Source organism: Neolamprologus multifasciatus, unplaced genomic scaffold (assembly GCF_963576455.1).
Source record: "Neolamprologus multifasciatus unplaced genomic scaffold, fNeoMul1.2 chr13_unloc_1, whole genome shotgun sequence".
Taxonomy (NCBI): domain Eukaryota; kingdom Metazoa; phylum Chordata; class Actinopteri; order Cichliformes; family Cichlidae; genus Neolamprologus; species Neolamprologus multifasciatus.
Genome location: NW_028181974.1, coordinates 320,914 through 341,919, shown reverse-complemented (window position 1 = coordinate 341,919; position 21,006 = coordinate 320,914). Strand labels below are relative to the sequence as shown.

The 21,006-nt window shown below is 41.4% G+C and overlaps 1 long non-coding RNA gene and 1 pseudogene across 1 annotated transcript in view; both read left to right on the top strand.

The window, feature by feature from the left end:
- The window catches only part of LOC146490442 (uncharacterized), a 150,629-nt gene that overhangs the window by 54,932 nt on the left and 74,691 nt on the right, over positions 1 to 21,006 (top strand). The window lies entirely within an intron of this gene.
- LOC146490449 (uncharacterized) lies at positions 9,338 to 11,331 on the top strand (annotated as a pseudogene).

Sequence of the window (21,006 nt, the reverse complement as noted above, 5' to 3'; positions counted from 1 at the left end):
TTCTTTATAGTCCATCCCAAAACAGCTGGATGGGATTTAGATCTGGAGACTGTGATGCCCACTCCATGTTTTCAAGCTTACTCACTGACAGCGTGACTTTCTTTTCAATTTCTCTGTAGGAAAGACCAACATTTTTAAGTGTTATGATGGTCTGTCTCTCTTCCATTGCCTTTTTCTAGACATTTTTGTGGCATTACACTACTTTCTGCAGTACAATATTGTTCAACTGATGCTCACAATAGTATGATACAATAGTGGTTTCATTTCACACAGAGGAGGTTGTAAGTTATCCAGAAAACTTGGAACACCTGTAGGAATTAGTAGCACCAGCTTCCAACCTCCGTTGCTGCAGAACAGCTTTAAATTGTTAACCCATTTCATGTTTCCTGAAAAAGGCCTTTTTGTATAATTCTGAAATGTATATTATTTTTCAGTTTTAGGAATTCTTACCTTTTTTTTCACCACTTCTCTTTGTACAATTTCAATCTTGAATGACTTGAATTGCAATAAATAAATGGAAAAATCGGGGTGTTCTAAAACTTTTGTCCAGTAGTGTAGCTGAAGGAGCACAAAAAAATATGCAGCATACATACATAAATTTGGACATGAAAAGCAACAGAAAACTAAAGATAATATTTGAAGGAATAGTGAAATTGGGGTAAACACGGCGTCAACATGTTAGCGCCGTGCAGCCTCTCACACGGGGCACTAATATTTATATATATTAGACCTCAGCATGATTTGATGAGTGAATATTAACTATTAAAAAAAATTCCATTGCAGGTTCTATACTTGCAATAATTTGTTTATATCCTATTTGCTAAGTGAAATGAAACTTAAAATTAATGTTTAACTCAGTGTGTAATGAGTTAAAGATTCCTCTAAGATCTGCACATCTAGTGTGGGTGTACAAATGGCACATAATAGATCTTTAAAAAAAAAAACAAAAAAAAAAAAAACGTAAGTTGCTCAACTTTTCCGACCAGCCACTTGTTTACTTCATCTTCACTTTCCTTGCAGGGAATGCCACAGAGAGTTAACTTGTCTTATCATGTTTTTTTGGAGACTGTACTTTCAGTTTTATGACCTTTATGGAAGCCTGATCATACAGTCTATAACAGATAAATGAATGATAAAAAAACACTGCATTCTTCTCTTTTAATCAAATCTTTTCATCTGCACTTTTATTATGTTGGATTTCCTTCTGATCAAATGTTCAGCAAGCATACAAATTGCTATGTAAGTGTTTTTTTTTTCATGAAAGTTATGTCTACTTTATATTAAAATGTTTTAAAGATGTTTATTGATCAAAAATAGTCCCATTAGAATTCTTTCTTTCTTTCCTTATAAGGTCTTTTTGTTACTCCACTACTCTGCTGTGTCAAAGTATTCTGAAATGAAAAGCAATTACACTATAAAAACTGTGGCTATAGCTATATTATGACGTGCAGCCAGAGTTTAGTCAATCTCAAATATACGAATAAACAAATAGCTGCAAATGGGCTTCACCCTACTTCTTTTTAAAGAAGAACAAAACAAAGACAGTAACGACTCCTGGTTTCAGAATATTCCAAACAATCTTCTTTGCATATATTTTATGTGGAAATCAATGTTTTTATTACATGAATTTGTTAGACTCCAGTGTGTTTCGGTGAGCGAACAAAAACTTTCCCTTTTACCGTTTTTGTCAGGGTCCTGGGTCTCCTGACCCAGCGTTTTTAGTTTTTTGTGATTTTTGTATTATTGTACTTGTGTGTGATTTATTCTATGGTTTCTAGTTTTGATCCCTTGCCCTTCATGTCTCTCTGTGTCCCCTCTGTTCTGTGTAAGTCTGTGTCTGCATGTTTGAGTTTCCCTCTTTGTCTTTTGGTTCATCGAGTCCTCTGCCTAACTGGTTATGTCTCTGTGTTTCTTAGTTGCTGTCTCCACCATGTCAAGTTCACGTCTCTGTGTCATACTTCCTGTTTTACTTTGAAGGTCCGTGTCTTATGTGAATGTGTTCAGAGTACGCTTGTCTCGTCAGTTCTTATTTCTCCCAGCTGTGCTCTCCTTCTGTGTCTCATTCCCCTCGTTACTTCCCAGTGTATTTAAACCCTGTGTTTCTCTGAGTCAGTGTCGCGTCGTACCCTCAACAAGCTGTGTGTTTTGCCTCCGTGTTTCGTCGCCAGCTCCAGTTCAGTATTTCTGCTACAGTGTTTTAGTCCACCAGCGTTTTTGTTTGTCTTTTGGTGAGTTTAGTTTAGTAAGAGGTTTTTCCCAGCAATAAAGCTGCGCTTTAAGTTGTACTTCTGTGTCTGAGTCCTGCATTTTGGATCCACCACTCCTGCTTGCCTGCCTGCCACACAGCCTACCATGACAGGTTTTTTCCACAGCAACTTTTCTCACCAGCCGTTTGTTTACATTATTTTTACTTTTCCTTGCAGGGAATGCTGCAGAGAGTTAACTTGTCTGATCTTGTTTGTTTTGCAACTGAGCTTTCAGTTTTATGACCTTTGTCGATACTTGTTCATATAGTTTGATAAAAGAAGCTGTATTCTTTTCGTTTTGTCGCAGCTTATCTTTTATGCAGGTTATAGCTTATGTTAATCTGCATATCTTCAGACTGCAATTGAATATCTTTTTTAAAGTAAACTGTGTACTTTAAGATTTGATGGATTTATTTATAGCTCAATTAACTTGAGCAAGGAAAAATACACATAATGTATAGGAGCTAAAAGCTTTTTTCTCACGTATCATCTCTGGGTGGTGGTCGTTTTGCAAAACAGACATTGTAAACGCATCTCCAAAGGTTGATTCTGTTCATCTGGACGTAGCGTTTTCAGCGTTTTCTGGCCTGACGAGGTAGCTCTTCTGTGTTGTGCCATCCGCTTCACCAGAGGTTGTTTGGTTTCCCCGATATATAAATCCTGGCAATCCTCCTGGCACTTAACAGCGTACACTATGTTTCTAAAAAGTTGATTCTGTTCATCTGGACGTAGCGTTTTGTGGGAGAAACGTTTCGTCACTCAAGGAGGCCATTTGCGTGAAAAGGGAAAGACCATCTCTGACAATCGAGGAGGGGGCCTAAGGGTACATCTTTCACCATCTTACAATTGTGTGATTGCAGCCACAATTGTGGCTGCAATCATCTCTGTGAATTCATCTCTGTGAATGATACTCATGGTCATTGATCAATAGTCTTTGATCAGTGGGTTTTGGTCAGTGGTTGTTGATCAATGGTAATGGTATCAAGTAACGAGTAAAGTAAGGGATTATTATTGCAAAAACAGTAATTAGATTACCGTTACTTTCCCGTAGGAACGCTGCGTTACTGCGTTACTAAAACCGTGATTTTTTTTTTTTTTTGTGAGAATGCCTCATGACAATGACGTAAGCGAGTGCGACGTTCGTGACAACAGCTGTGTGCAGATCAACAATGGATCATATATCGAGTGCGGGAGAGAGTATGAGCGTGCAGCGTTTAAAGCGTGGAAGTACTGACCTTACTTTGAGTTTGATTCCATAAAAAGTGACAAAAACATTAGTGTCCGTTGTGCGTGGGAAGAAAACTTCTTTTTACAGCGAAAAAATAACCCCTAAACTTCCGAGCAAGCACCGAGTAGCTACGACATAATGGGAAATTTACAGACAAACCTCCGCCTACCCTACTCCTGCTTTACAGGTGAAAATAGAGCAACAGGACCGCTAGTCTTGTTATGTTATTGTGGATTTCGTTTTGTGAATGAAGAGCACGTTTTGGCAGAAAGCAAAGTGAATGTTACATTTTGTTTGTTTAAAGACACCATTGTTGCTATTTATTTGAAATGTTTTGTTAACTGTTCCTTAATTTTATATATGTTTGCACATTTCATTTCTTGTTAAATGCTATCTCTATTGTATTGATTGTACGGCCTCTACAACTTGAGATTTTAGCATGTCGATGGTAAAATTTGTTTGCCTCACCTGTGTATTAAGCAACTGATGCTGTGCCTTCTGGAGGATTTTTGTTGCCCGGAAGCCTTTAACGGGAGAGCTCATTTGCAGACTTTTAGGAGTAATCCTGTTTTGTTGGCATCTGAGGCTGAATTTCAGGTGGTTCCTGTAGTCCGCCATCTTACATGCTGTTTGCTCATACTGACGTACAAGCTTTAGGCCGTCCTTGCCAAAGTGGGTTAAAACGTCTTGATGCATTCTCAATCATCCAGGAAAGTAAATCTCCAAAAGTTGAATCTGTTCATCTGGACGTAGTGTTTTGTGGGAGAAACGTTTCGTCACTCATCCAAGTGACTTCTTCAGTCTCAGCTGACTGCAGGTTTCCCCAATCTTATAAACAGCACATTTGCATAATGACTGAAACCAGCCCACTGAAAGAACAATGGGCCGGGAGGTCAGTTTCTTAATCATAATTATGAGCTCAACGGGGCGGTGCTGGAGAGTCCAGGCAGGTGAGAACAGCTGATGGCGTTTGGGCTAATGACAGTTTCCTTCCCCTTTTTAGTGAGACGGGAGAGGAGCAGAGGGGAGGCTGGGATCAGCTGAGACCGGAGCTGTCCAGACTACGGACTGTCACAACAAATGAAAACTCAAAATAAACGTGGCATCTGGCAATAAAGAACTGTGTGTGAGGAGTAGACGGACCGGCAGACCCAGGTTCTGGAGCGGTTGGTTGGAGCTGCTGCTCTCAGCCTTTGACCAGGTGATTGAGATTGATGGTCACGTGGTGCGCCCTGAAGCCGTGCAGACGTACCTACGCTTCATTTTATTAAAAGATATAAAATGAAGTTATATCGAGTGAGTCGTGACACTCGCATGGAGGAGACACACACCCAGCTGTTGGTGCCGCAGGGCCGCCGGGAAATGTTTTTCCAGGCGGCTCATTATAACCCCATGGCAGGGCAAATGGGATATGAAAAAACTCTGGAGTGAATAACAGCCCGATTTTATTGGCCGGGCATCCGAGCGGATGTGTGCCACTGGTGCACGTCCTGCCCGGACTGCCAACTTGTTAATCAGCCGGCCATACCAAAAGTGCCTTTGCGCCCGCTCCCACTCATGGAGGTCCCATTTGAGCGCATTGGCATGGACCTCATCGGGCCGTTTCACTCGAGTGCACGCCGCTATCGCTTTGTATAAGTCCTGGTGGATTATGCAACGCGATACCCGGAAGCAGTCCCTCTGCGCAACATCTCTGCAAAGAATGTGGCGCAGGCACTGTTTCAGGTCATCTCCTGAGTCGGAATCCCGAAAGAGATACCGACTGACCAGGGCACTTCGTTCATGGCTCGCACGCTGCGGGAACTGTACGAATTACTGGGCATTAAATCTATTCGGACCAGCGTCTACCACCCTCAGACGGACGGGCTGGTGGAGCAGCTGAATAAGACTTTAAAGTCCATGATTCGTAAGTTCATTACCACCACCACCTACCAGTTTTTGCAGTTTATGACACTAATTATAAGAAAAATCAGCATGAAGAACAACTGAGATACAGATGTGTAAGGACAGAAGAAACTATGAATGCACTTAAGAATGATCTATTAAATCAGGACTGGGACAATGTGTACAAAGAAACTGATATTGATATTGCATATGGCATATTTTTAAGAATATTCATGGAATTGTACGATAAAAACTGTCCAACAATAAAATACAACAGAAAGCACAAATATTCAGATAGACCATGGATCACTAAGGGTTTACAAAATGCATGTAAAAAGAAAAATACACTCTATAGGGAATTCCTAAAACAACGAACAAAAGATGCTGAAAATAAATATGAAAAATACAAAAATAAGTTGACCAATATTATACGTGTATGTAGAAAGGAGTATTATAGTAAAATATTGAACAACAATAAACATAATATGAAGGGAATATGGGATGTTTTAAACGGTATCATTAAAAATAATTCTGGACAGCAAAGTTATCCTCAATACTTTATCAACAATGGCAATATTATGGAAAACACTGCTGATAAGGTCAACAGCTTTAATCATTATTTTGTAAATATTGGACCAAAACTGGCAGAACAAATTCCTGAGTCACTGCCATCAGTAGACTGTAGTGAAAACCTGATTGATAGGAACCCTAACTCAATGTTCCTCACATCAGTGGAGGAAAAAGAAATAATTGACATTGTACACATGTGTAAATATAAAACATCAACTGATTGTAATGATATTGACATGGAAATCGTCAAGAAGGTCATTGAAGGAATTGTAGGACCTCTAACATATATTTGCAACTTATCATTTCAGACGGGAAAAGTGCCAAACAAAATGAAAATAGCTAAAGTTGTGCCGCTGTATAAAACTGGGGATAGACGCCACTTCACAAATTACAGCCCTGTTTCTTTACTACCACAATTCTCCAAAATCCTAGAAAACCTGTTTAATAAACGATTAGACAAATTCTTAGATAAATATAAATTACTCTCTGACAGTCAATATGGATTCAGATCAAAAAGATCAACATCTCTGGCATTAATCGAATCAATTGAGGAGATTGCGAATGCTATAGATCAGAAACAGTATGCAGCTGGAGTATTTCTGGATCTCAAGAAAGCATTCGACACAATCAATCATGATATATTAATCAATAAACTGGAACGGTACGGGATCAGGGGGGTTGTACTGCAATGGGGGAAAAATTATTTAAGTGACAGGAAACAATTTGTGAAGCTGGGTGTCCATTCCTCATCATGCTTGGACATTGCTTGTGGTGTTCCACAAGGCTCTGTACTGGGTCCAAAATTATTTATTATTTATATAAATGATATTTGTAAGGCATCTGATATATTAAAATTAGTATTATTTGCAGATGACACAAATATTTTTTGTTCTGGGGGGAATCTAAAGGAGCTGCTGGATACAATTACATCAGAAATGTGCAAAATTAAAAAATGGTTTAACAGGAACAAACTATCGCTAAATCTAAGTAAAACTAAAATAATCTTATTTGGGAATTCCCTTAGAAATGCACAAGTGCAGATTCATATAGATGGTGTGGAAATTGAAAGAGTACTTGAACATAAGTTTCTTGGTGTGATTATAGATGATAAATTAAACTGGAAGTCTCATATAAATCATATACATAACAAAATTTCAAGAAGTGTCTCAATCCTGAGTAAAGTAAAACACATTCTGGACCACAAATCACTCCACATTCTCTATTGTTCCCTGATTGCACCGTATTTGAATTACTGTGCAGGGCTGTGGGGCAATACTTACAAATGTTCGCTATCATCAATCTTTATATTACAAAAAAGGGCCATAAGGATAATTCATAAAACCGGTAACAGAGATCATACAAATCCACTATTCTTAAAATCAAAAATTCTAAAATTCACAGATCTGGTTCATTTTCTCACTGCACAAATTATATATAAAGCAATAAATAACCTGCTTCCTGACAATATTCTAAAAATGTTTTCTAAAAGGGAACGGGGATACAATTTGAGGGGGGAATTAAATTTAAAACATCCTCGTATCCGTACAACATTAAAAAGTTTTTGCATCTCTGTGTGTGGAGTGAAACTGTGGAACAGACTAAGTAAAGATATAAAGCAATGTCCGAGCATGACACAGTTTAAAAAGCGGTTTAAGGAGATGGTTTTTACAGGGTACAGGGAAGAGGTAGAGATTTGATAGGGTGTTCTTGTCTAATATTTTTCATGTGTGTGCGGGTGCACGGGTATGTTAGTATATGTATGTATGTATGTATGTATGTGTGTATGTGTGTATGTGTGTGTGTGTGTGTGTGTGTGTGTATATATATATATATTATATATATACTATATTTGTAGGTTGTGTATCCTTTGAGGTGTTAATGGGGTTATTGAAAATGTGCGTATGTGTAAATACGTATGTATGGATAGATATATAAAAAAAAAAAAAAGAATATTAATTAAAAAAAAAAAAAAAATTACACATGACATATAATGTAATTGCAAGGAGGTATTTCTGTAGTCTATAAATTACTAGATAGTGGAAAAGGGGTGGGATTAAATAAGCTCATGCTTCTTCCTGCTCCTTTTTGAACATGAAAGATATTTGTAGCTGTGGTTGCTCGTTTTCTTTTTGTTTTGCTTTGTTTATTTGTCTCTTTTAATTCTATGTTGTTGTACTTTTTTAACATGTTCAAAATAAAGATTCAATCAATCAATCAATTAGCGAGGATGAATGCAATTGTGATCGCTGGCTAGACCCTCTGTTATTTGCAGTCCGGGAGGTGCCCCAGGCCTCCACAGGATTTTCTCCCTTTGAAGGTAACACACTTCCTGGCCGACTCTGGGTAATGGTGAAAAGTCCAGGGTAAAAAGGGGGGAGAATATCTCTAGGACCTTTCGTCTCAATCCTGGTGAAGAAACCAACGGATCCAAAACCCAATTTAGAATGGCTAGGAATGCGCTGTGCACCTTCTTGAGCCTGTTGATCCTGAGTGGATTGGCAGGAGCGCACCGGTACAGAGAAAACCACACCCAGTACCCGCATGGGTTTTCAGCCAACTACTGGTGACAGTTTATGAACACAACCACTCACATAAACAACAAGACCAATTGTTATGCTTGTGCACACATGCAACTGTCTACACATTCTGGACTGTGGCCATATACCATCACAGAGAGCGAGACAGTTTGTTTGGACACACTGTGATTGTGATTATGTGCAGAAGTCCACCCGACCAGCCAACCTCAGATTTCCATGCATGCACACATCCAGAGATAAAGTTGACTAAAGATACCAATTTCCAAGAAATCCAATCACGGAAATGATGGAACACATTTGTGATTATGCGTAGAGGTCCACCCTACGAACAAACCTCACTACTCCAGGCATGCACACATGAATGCACATACATGTGCACACATCTAAAGAAAAACTGCCCGAAAGAAACCAAATTCCAAGAAATCCAAACATGGAAATTTTTGCACACACCTGTGATTATGCACAGACGTCCACCCTGTCAGCCAATTTCAGGACTTAAGGCATGCTCACATTAATGCACATACATCAGGACATATCTAGAGAAAAAGTCCCCCAAAGAAACCAAATTCCAAGAAATCCGATCACGGAAATATTTGCACACATTTGTGATTATGCACAGACGTCCAACCTCAGGACTCCATGCATGCTCACATTAACGCACATACATCTGCACACATCCAGAGATAAAGTCCACCAAAGAAACCACGTTCAAAGAAATCCAAATATGGAAATGTTTGCACACAGCTGTGATGATGTGCAGAGGTCCACCCTACAAGCCAACCTCAGGAATCCACGCATGCACACATTAATGCACATACATCTGCACACATTCAGGGAAAAAGTCCCCCAAAGAAACCAAATTCCAAAGAAGCTGAACAATCAGAGCTGTGATAATGATATTTAAGGATATTTAAGGTGTGTTGACTGGTTCATAACGTCAGCTCATGTGAGAAAACATCCCATGCTAAAAGTTGCCGCTAGCTGCTGGTTGATGGTGAATTTATTGTGTGTTTCCACAGTCTGTACAGATGAAGAGTAGCAGAGCTGGAGATGAGGCAGGAGGAAAAGTTGACTCAATTCAATTTCAGTTTATTTATATAGCGTTAATCACAACAACAGTCACCTCAAGACACTTTATACTGCAAGGTGGAGGCCCTATTGTAATACAGAGAAAACTAAATGATCAAAACAAGCCCTTTTGAGCGAGCACTTGGTGACTGTGGGAAGGAAAAACACCATTTTAACTGGAAGAAACTTCCAGTAGAAGCAGGTATAGGGAGGGGCAGCCTCTGAGGACTGGTTGGGGTTGAGGGGAGGGAGAAAGGACAAAGGACACGCTGTGGAAGAGAGCCACTCTATGAGCTGTTCATTCAGTTTGTGGTTTAGCTTGACTCCATGACGTTTCTGAACTAATGCTTTGCTCAATTAATGTTGCAATGAATTATGGGTGGATTTTACTGATATTCTATCTTTATGTTGTCACCAAACAGATCTACAGATTTAGGATTAGCTACAGGCTCCTCTACCCCTGCTAGCCCTTCTGTCCTGCCCAGGATGGCGCCCCTGGTGCCCCCTCATAAGGTCCAGCAGTCCTACTGTCCATCCAACAGCTCCTTCTCCCCTCTTACAGCCCCTATGGGAGCTCCATCTGTGGTGGCTACAGGCCTTACAGCTACAGCTACGGTTGCAGCTACAGCCTGGGAGGATACAGACACACACCTCACCTTGAGGACGTCCCCCCAGCAGGTTTGTGCAGCAGGCTGAAGAGATGGAACAGCAAGCACTCACATATTCATATGAGTACATTTAGTTGTTTTGAGAGGTGTACTCAACACAGGACAGTGGCTGCAGGTGCTAATTGTTTTGAGTTCAAAGTAATTAAGGCTGCTGTTGCAAAGTTTGATAATAGAATCTGAAGCTGGTAATGTTCAGGGCTGCAGTACACGTGTAAAGATGAGTCTGCTTGTATGACATCATATGTGCCTTTGTGTAACTCAGTGGCAAATAAATTGGGTACCATAGCTCCATATGCCATTAGTTACTTTACAAGTGTAAGGAAAAGCAGAAGGACTTGTTTTTGGTTAAGACCAGTTAAAATGATGAATGTCTTTCATTCAGTTTCCTTGCTTGGTTTAGACACTAACTGGGCGAGCGAGGAGGACGACCACGTGGTGGCCAGAGGAGAATATGACTTTACAGCTGCTTCTCAGGAGGAGCTTTCTATGCAAGCTGGAGAGATGCTTAACCTCGCTCCTAAAGGTGATGAGCTTTTTACTGGCTGCGGGACATTTGATTCTGAGTGCTTTGACCCAAAACCTTCTATTTTTGTTTTCCTTATCTTAGAAATAACAGATGAGGGCTCTTCTTTTGTGTGAGCATGCCCCATGTTTACAACTATCTCCCTCGTGTTTAGAGCTACAGCCCCGTGTGCGTGGCTGGCTCCTGGCCAGCGTGGACGGTGAGACCACCGGCTCGTCCCAGCAAACTACGTTAAGATCCTCAGCAAGAGAAGAGACCGCCGGGCCACAGATGTGGAGAGGCTCGCTCAGGCCCAGCAGGCGAACACGCAGGCACCCCAAACAACCTCAGCTGCACAAATCTGTGTCTCTCCTGCAGCCCATAAACGTACAGCATCTACCCGCATCATGTACAGTACATGAATGACCCGTCTCGTCAGATTCATTAGGCTCAGCTGTGTCCCCCTCCTGTGTGCAGTTTCCTCGTTTCCCTCTGTGTGTATTTATAGTAGTGATGGCCAAACAAAGCTTTCTGAAGCTTGTGTTGAAAAACGATTCATTACTGGAAGCTTTTTAACACAGTCCTCTGTGGTGACATCTGGTGGTCAAAAATATGAAGAGCAGCTTGAATCTACAAAAAAAATGAACTGCTTCATTATGATTGCCCACTCTGCAGAGTGGAATTCACAATTCACGATTGGACGTCACTGATCACGTGACTGTGGCCAAACGAATCAAGCATCGACAGAGTGCTTCTGAAGCGGTGTGTTGGTGTTTTTGACACACGCGCCGGAGCGTCAGCTTCAAGCGGGCCATCACTAATTTATAGCATTCGTCCTCTTGTGTGCGTTACTGGTCCGTCTGTGTTCCTCCATGCTGTTTTTCCTGCTTGTCATCCTTCGTGTTTTAACTCCATTACCTCGTGTCCAGGTTTCTTATTTGGTTCTCAGCTTTCCCAGTTTAGGTTTTCCTAGTTTTGTTTCTCGCCTCCCTCGCCTTTGTTTGTATGTCACTCTCCATAAATAAAGCTCACTCACATCAGCAGTGCCTGCATCTTGGGTCCTCCATTCATATCTCAACATGCAAACCCTGACATTTATTGTGTAGTTACATACTGCTAGGAAGTGTTGACAAAATATGAAATTATGATGCTGTTTCTGTAGAGGCACAACATCAGCAGTGACATCACTAAAGTTGCCAGGTGAGTCCATAAATAGAACCCGTGATGTGGAGCAGGTACCGCCGTTTTGGACGATGCCACGACGCAGGTATAGACGCAAACGTGCGAGGTCTTCTCGCCCCGTTCGCGGACGCAGGAGAGCCCACAAGGCCTCGGGTGTCCGCAGACGTGGGAGAAGATACCGTCGCAGACATTAGACAATCTCAATAAACATGTAGGATGAACATCAAAACTGTGGTCCAATCAAGTTTTTTTAGATAATATATGTTGTTGTTGTTTTGTGTGTGTTTGTTATCAATGTTGTGAAAAACGTTAAGCTTAGTAAGCCATCAAGCACTGATTACTCGTAGAAGAGCACCAATAGGAGACAGAACTAATTAGAAGGTGTTATTATTCAGTCTGTACATCGAATAGAAGGCACTAACCACAAGGTGATCTTCAATGCATCTCTGTGTGAACGTGAACGGGGCGAGAAGACCCCCACTGACTGCATGTCTTTAGACTGTGGGAGGAAGCTGGAGAGAACATGCAGACTCCACACAAAGACCCCGGCCTGATGGGGTTAGGGTCCTAAGTTTGATACCCAAAACTGAACGCAGGACAGAGGAAGGGATGGGTGATGTTCATGTGTGCCCAGGTGTATGATGTGGCTCTTTGCGGTGACACAGTAAAAAATGTGGCTGTTTGTCTGTGACTGGTTGGCTGCCCCAGCCCTGGCCCTTCATGTATTTCAGTAATGTCTTTTTCTCCCGTCTCCTCCTCTCGTTTACATGTTTTGCCCTTGTGACCCATTCCTTCTGTCACGTGTGTTTTCCCCTCCAGCCATCATGTTCTGTTTGTGCTTAGTTATGTCCATGTCTCATCTCTAGTCCTCTTTTCCCTCTGTATGTATTTACAGTGTACGTGTTCCTCGTCGGTTCGTCATGCTAAGTCTGCGTGTCTTATTCCGTCATGTGTCATGTATCACTCCAAATCTCACTGACTTTAACTGATAATAACTGTTTGCTGAGTGTTATGTCTAAAAGGTATTGCACAACCGCCTGTAGTAGAGGATCAGGTTTGTTTTCCACTGATAATGGATTTTAACATGACTGACCAATGATTGTGGAGCACGTCCATGTAGGATCTTATAAATACAACGAGCAAACTTAAATGTTTTAAAATGTTCAAAAACTTAATATATTATATTTCTGAAGTATGACGGAAGGAAAAAGTTTCATATTTAAAAAAAATCCAATTTCATATGATCAAATTTATGTCAAAAAGTTCATATTTATTCCTCCTATGTCATGTGTGAGTACTGTACTGTAAATGTCATATATATCAGATGATACTGATAACCTAATGCTAATAACTATGCAGAGGTCTCTAGGCCTCGACTTTTATGGAGCATGTGAAGTTTGGGGCAGAGTGGACAAAGAAAAGTTTCTCAGCAGGTTCAACAGGTTGCTACAACACAGGCCGATGAAGTATTGCACTCACTCATCCAAACTGGTAAACATGTAACATACACCCTAAGACTGATCCTGCTTTTTACTCCTTTGCTATGATTTAATTTGATATTATGTAGCCATGGAGACAGTTTGCATAGATTAGAATGTTAGATTCCTGTGATGTCATCAATGCCCGATGTTTTGTTTTAATGTCTTGTGATAGTTCTAAGTGCAGACAAAGTCAGAGTTCAAGTGAGTTTAGTCCAATTTTGATCCAGTTTCTGACATGTGGTCAAAATCTTGGCCGACCTTTACCACAATTCAATTCAATTCAATTCAATTTTATTTACAGTGGGGCAAAAAAGTATTTAGTCAGCCACCGATTGTGCAAGTTCCCCCACTTAAAATGATGACAGAGGTCAGTAATTTGCACCAGAGGTACACTTCAACTGTGAGAGACAGAATGTGAAAAAAAAATCCATGAATTCACATGGTAGGATTTGTAAAGAATTTATTCGTAAATCAGGGTGGAAAATAAGTATTTGGTCAATAACAAAAATACAACTCAATACTTTGTAACATAACCTTTGTTGGCAATAACAGAGGTCAAACGTTTACTATAGGTCTTTACCAGGTTTGCACACACAGTAGCTGGTATTTTGGCCCATTCCTCCATGCAGATCTTCTCAAGAGCAGTGATGTTTTGGGGCTGTCGCCGAGCAACACGGACTTTCAACTCCCGCCACAGATTTTCTATGGGGTTGAGGTCTGGAGACTGGCTAGGCCACTCCAGGACTTTCAAATGCTTCTTACGGAGCCACTCCTTTGTTGCCCGGGCGGTGTGTTTTGGATCATTGTCATGTTGGAAGACCCAGCCTCGTTTCATCTTCAAAGTTCTCACTGATGGAAGGAGGTTTTGGCTCAAAATCTCACGATACTTGGCCCCATTCATTCTGTCCTTAACACGGATCAGTCGTCCTGTCCCCTTGGCAGAAAAACAGCCCCATAGCATGATGTTTCCATCCCCATGCTTCACAGTAGGTATGGTGTTCTTGGGATGCAACTCAGTATTCTTCTTCCTCCAAACACGACGAGTTGAGTTTATACCAAAAAGTTCTACTTTGGTTTCATCTGACCACATGACATTCTCCCAATCCTCTGCTGTATCATCCATGTGCTCTCTGGCAAACTTCAGACGGGCCTGGACATGCACTGGCTTCAGCAGCGGAACACGTCTGGCACTGCGGGATTTGATTCCCTGCCGTTGTAGTGTGTTACTGATGGTGACCTTTGTTACTTTGGTCCCAGCTCTCTGCAGGTCATTCACCAGGTCCCCCCGTGTGGTTCTGGGATCTTTGCTCACCGTTCTCATGATCATTTTGACCCCACGGGATGAGATCTTGCGTGGAGCCCCAGATCGAGGGAGATTATCAGTGGTCTTGTATGTCTTCCATTTTCTGATGATTGCTCCCACAGTTGATTTTTTCACACCAAGCTGCTTGCCTATTGTAGATTCACTCTTCCCAGTCTGGTGCAGGTCTACAATTCTTTTCCTGGTGTCCTTCGAAAGCTCTTTGGTCTTGGCCATGGCGGAGTTTGGAGTCTGACTGGTTGAGGCTGTGGACAGGTGTCTTTTATACAGATGATGAGGTCAAACAGGTGCCATTCATACAGGTAACGAGTGGGGGACAGAAAAGCTTCTTACAGAAGACGTTACAGGTCTGTGAGAGCCAGGGATTTTCCTTGTTTGAGGTGACCAAATACTTATTTTCCACCCTGATTTACGAATAAATTCTTTACAAATCCTACCATGTGAATTCATGGATTTTTTTTTCACATTCTGTCTCTCACAGTTGAAGTGTACCTCTGGTGCAAATTACTGACCTCTGTCATCATTTTAAGTGGGGGAACTTGCACAATCGGTGGCTGACTAAATACTTTTTTGCCCCACTGTATATAGCGCCAAATCACAACAAATGTCGCCTCAAGGCGCTTCATAGATACAGAGAAAAGCCCAACAATCATATGACCCCCTATGAGCAAGCACTTTGGCGACAGTGGGAAGGAAAAACTCCCTTTTAACAGGAAGAAACCTCCGGCAGAACCAGGCTCAGGGAGGGGCGGCCATCTGCTGCGACCGGTTGGGGTGAGAGAAGGAAGACAGGATAAAAGACATGCTGTGGAAGAGAGACAGAGATTAATAACAGATACGATTCAATACAGAGAGGTCTGTTAACACATAGTGAGTGAGAAAGGTGACTGGAAAGGAAAAACTCAATGCATCATGGGAATCCCCCGGCAGCCTACATCTATTGCAGCATAACTAAGGGAGGATTCAGGGTCACCTGGTCCAGCCCTAACTATATGCTTTAGCAAAAAGGAAAGTTTTAAGCCTAATCTTAAAAGTAGAGATAGTGTCTGTCTCCCGAATCCAAACTGGAAGCTGGTTCCACAGAAGAGGTGCGTGAAAACTGAAGGCTCTCCCTCCCATTCTACTTTTAAATACTCTAGGAACAACAAGTAGGCCTGCAGAGCGGGAGCAAAGTGCTCTAATAGGGTGATATGGTAATACAAGGTCATTAAGATAAGATGGGGCCTGATTATTTAAGACCTTGTATGTGAGGAGCAGGATTTTGAATTCAATTCTGGATTTAACAGGAAGCCAATGAAGGGAAGCCAAAACAGGAGAAATATGCTCTCTCTTTCTAGTCCCTGTCAGTACTCTTGCTGCAGCATTTTGGATTAACTGAAGGCTTTTCAGTGAGTTTTTTGGACATCCTGATAATAATGAATTGCAGTAGTCCAGCCTGGAAGTAATAAATGCATGAACTAGTTTTTCAGCGTCACTCTGAGACAGGATATTTCTAATTTTAGAGATGTTCCGAGTACAATGACCTCAGTTTTATCTGAGTTAAGAAGCAGAAAGTTAGTGGCCATCCAAGTCTTTATGTCTTTAAGACATTCCTGCAGTTTAACTAATTGGTGTGTGTTATCTGGCTTCATGGACAGATAGAGCTGGGTGTCATCTGCATAGCAGTGAAAATGTATGCTATGTCTTCTAATGATGCTGCCTAGGGGAAGCATGTATAATGTAAACAGAATTGGTCCTAGCACTGAACCCTGTGGAACTCCATAATTAACCTCAGTGTGTGAAGAGGACTCTCCATTTACATGCACAAATTGGAGTCTATTAGATAGATATGATACAAACCACTGCAGTGCAATACCTGTAATACCTACAGCATGTTCTAATCGCTCTAATAGGATATTATGGTCAACAGTATCGAATGCTGCACTAAGGTCAAGAAGGACAAGCACAGAGATGAGTCCACTGTCAGAGGCCATAAGAAGATCATTTGTAACCTTCAATAAAGCTGTTTCTGTGCTGTGATGAACTCTGAAACCTGACTGAAACTCTTCAAATAAACCATTCCTCTGCAGATGATCTGTTAGCTGTTTGACAACTACTCTTTCAAGGATTTTTGATATGAAAGGAAGGTTGGAGATTGGCCTATAATTAGCTAAGACTGCTGGGTCTAGAGATGGCTTTTTGAGTAAAGGTTTAACTGCAGCCACCTTGAAGGCCTGTGGTACATAGCCGATTATTAGAGATAGGTTGATCATATATAAGATCGAAGAATTAATCAATGGCAGGACTTCTTTGAGCAGTTTTGTAGGAATGGGGTCTAAAAGACACGTTGATGGTTTGGAGGAAGTAATTATTGAAGTTAACTCAGAAAGATCGATTGGAAAAAAAGAGTCTAACTTAACATCAATGGAACTAAGAGTAGCTGTAGATAATATTACATCTGTGGGATGATTATTGGTAATTTTTTCTCTAATGCTAAAAAATTTTATTTGTGAAGAAGTTCATGAAGTCATCACTAGTTAACGTTAAAGGGATGGTTGGCTCAAAAGAGCTCTGACTTTTTGTCAGCCTGGCTACAGCGCTGAAGAGAAACCTGGGGTTGTTCTTATTTTCTTCAATCAGTGATGAGTAGTAAGCTGTTCTGGCTTTGCGGAGAGCTTTCTTATAAAGCAACAAACTATTTCTCCAGGCTAAATGATGATCCTCTAAATTTGTGACACGCCATTTCCTCTCCAGATTACGACTCATCTGCTTTAGGGTACGTGTTTGAGAATTATACCACGGGGTCAGGTACTTCTGATTAGAGACCTTAGTTTTCACTGGAGCTACAGTATCCAGAGTCGTACGTAGTGAGGAGGTGAAATTATTAACAAGATAATCGACCTCTGTTGGGGTAGCGTTCAGATAGCTGCTCTGCTCTGTGTTGGTACAGGGCATTGACGATGATAACAGTGGCTGGATTATATTCTTAAACTTAGTTACAGCGCTTTCAGAAAGACATCTACTTTGATAAAGTCCACTCTCCACTGCTGCGTAATCAATTATTGTAAATGTAAATGTTATCAAGAAATGATCAGACAGGAGAGGGTTTTCAGGAAACACTGTTAAATGTTCAGTTTCTATGCCATATGTTAAAACAAGATCTTGAGTGTGATTAAAGTGGTGGGTGGGTTCTTTTACATTTTGAGAGAAACCAATTGAGTCTAACAACAGATTAAATGCCATGTTGAGGCTGTCATTTTTAGCATCAACATGGATGTTAAAATCACCCACAATAATTATTTTATCTGAGCTCAGAACTAAATTAGATATAAAGTCTGAGAAATCAGACAGAAACTCTGTGTAAGGCCCAGGTGGACGATAGATGATAACAAGTAAGACTGGTTTCTGAGTTTCACAGCTGGGGTGGACAATGTTAAGCATCAGGCTTTCAAATGAATTAAAAGTCTGTCTTGGTCTTTCATTAATTAATAGACTGGCGTGAAAAATTGCTGCCACACCGCCCCCTCGACCTGTGCTTCGAGATTTCTGGTAGTTAGAATGACTCGGGGGTGTTGATTCATTTAAACTAACATAATCATCCTGCTGCAACCAGGTTTCTGTAAGGCAGAGTAAATCAATTTGTTGATCAATTATTAAGTCATGTACTAACAGAGACTTGGAGGAGAGAGACCTAATATTTAATAATCCACATTTCACTGTTTTACTCTTTGGTTCAGATGTGGATACTGTATTGTTCTTTCTTTGTAAATGTTTAAGTTGTTTGTTGCTGGTTTTTAGTTTGTTTTTTGTCTTTTTGGAAGCAGACACACCACGTGCTGTGGGTGTGCGTAAATATCTAGGTGAGTAAAGTCCTTTACCTGTTAAATTCATCTTAATTTGGGGCTTTTACTTCAGGTGTTTTGATTCAGTAGTAACCAAGTGATCTTTGTACAAACTGCAGACCGCCACACTGATCCCTGGTTCCTCAGGATAGAGGACAGGACGTCAGATGGGCGAATCAAGAGCTCCAAACAGAAAGATGGTGCCACAGAAAGACTGGAAAAAGCTTCCCAAAGAAGCAAGGGCAGCAAAAGTCCGGTTGGCCTCAGCCATCTTGTCTTGGAGAAGTGTAAGTGAGAGATTCAGAGATTTTTTGTTTTATAGTTATTGATCATCTGTAGGCCTCTGTGGAGTTCAGAGGTCTAATTGGTTTTGGTTTTTGCAGCTGCTTTCAGAAAGAAGAGCAGGAAAGGAAAGTCAAGCAGCGATGGAACAAAACAACCACGCAGTAAAAAGACCATCAAGCTCACAGGAGGAGGCCAGCTGCTCCGTCTATGAGTCAGATACACACAGCACATACAAAAGTTACACTAAAGGTAAGAAGTACATAGGTAAGTTCACACCACACCTGCAGTGATAGAGCCTCTTTCCCAAGCTCTCAAGAGTTTAGCTGGTATCCATCTGCTAATCACTAGGAAGCTTCTAACAAAGACTGTATGGATGTGTACATTGAGGCAAAGTCAGCTTTCCTACATACAACTAATCACAACCCCTGTGTTTGTTTTGTCTCTCTATAGAGGACTTTGAAGAAAAATACGAAGAGCAGGATAAGCTGGGTGAAGGAGGCTTTGGGACTGTCTTCTTTGGAAAACGCAGAGAAGACAATTTCCCAGTATGGCTTCTTATGTGTGCACTTTACAATTCTTCTAGTTCCTCCTGTTCTCTTTTTCTAAAACACATTTTCTCTGTAATGCAGGTGGTGATTAAGCACGTTGCTCAGTTTTTAGTCAGCTACCTACCAGTGGTAAGAAATGTTTGTCTTTTTCTGTTGTTTTCCCCCAACGTGTACCTCAAACAGCCTAATGTTTGAACACTGACCTTGATGTTCTGTTTCTCAAGCTTCTTAATGGTAAAATGACCGAGATTCCCAAGAAGGTGGCATTGCTAATAAAAGTGGGGGCAGGACCAGAGGCTACGAGCAGCAATGTGACGCCCGCTTAACACGACTGGTATGACTTGGAAGACGAACTCATTATGGTCTTTGAAAGGCTAAAAAAACATAGACTTGGAAGTCTACCTGGCAAACAGAAGCACCTTTGTGCACGAGAGGGAGGTTAAGGTCAGCGAGTGGCAAGATAACATATATGGCAAACTTTAATGGATAATGTAAATCTGATTATTTGACCGTATTTTTCATTTGTCTGTCTGGTCATAATGAGACAGCTGGTACATGCAGCCGCAGAAATGCAATCCAAGGGTGTCTACCATCGAGACACTAAGCCAGAAAACATTGTGTTTGACACATCGCCTGATCATCCAGCATTTCTATGTGTCAAATTCATCGATTTTGGTATTGGAGTCCCTTTTAGACCAGAAGCAGTCACACGAAGAAATGGTAGGTCATCAGCCTCACTGTTTAAATGTCCTTGCCTGCCCACAGGCTTAGTGTCCACGCGCTCAGTGTCCACATGAATTCCTTACCATGAATAATTACTCTCTGGATTTTAGGGACCAAATCAGCCACTGTAAACTGGCAGGACTTTAATGCCACCACAGCAGATTGCGTCACAGTTTTGCAGCTACCTGGCAAGTAATCACTTGCCTTAAAAGTGTCGCCAGTCCCCTATGCAACATGTGAAAGTGTTCCAGTGTGTACATCTGATCTGGGACCGCTGCAATCTTCGACTGCGCCTCCAGCTGACCCGATGTCCACATCATGGGGGAGGTAAGCGTTGGAGGTGGCATTGGATAGGGAGGGTGATGCGTCAGTGAGTGCTTATCAGTATCAGTATATGTATGTGTGTGCGTGTCCAGAGTTCAGCTGAGACAGTGTCCTTCGCCCCGCCAGGCTAAGTAAACAGTCTTCCAGCCAACCCAGGTGGCCTTGTAGGGAATGGGAAGGACAGACTCAACACAGTCGTTATCAGGGAGTTTTTGTTCGGCTCCAGCCTTGAGCCCACAGCTGGCGCCGAAGGGGTAGCCGCATTATGATGGTTTTCTTTTGCAAACAACTCATGAGAATTTCAAGCTGTTTTTAACACTCCGACACTGGTCTCTCAATCTCCCATTAATAGCTGCGAGTTTCTCCATGATGTTATTAGCCGTCGATTCTGTGGTCTTGTCACTCTTTTGCTCACATAGCAGATTCTGAGACCTCACGACCGCAGCCAACTGATCCGAGATGTAATCCAGCTTCCGCCCAGAGATGTTGTTCTGAGTTGATTCTTTCCTGATGTAATCCAACATACATACGCTCAGAGTTGTTATTCTGAGCATTCACTGCAGTCGTAAGCGCCTCCAAGCTCTTAACTATGCTGCCTTCAATGAGCCCTTTCTGAGA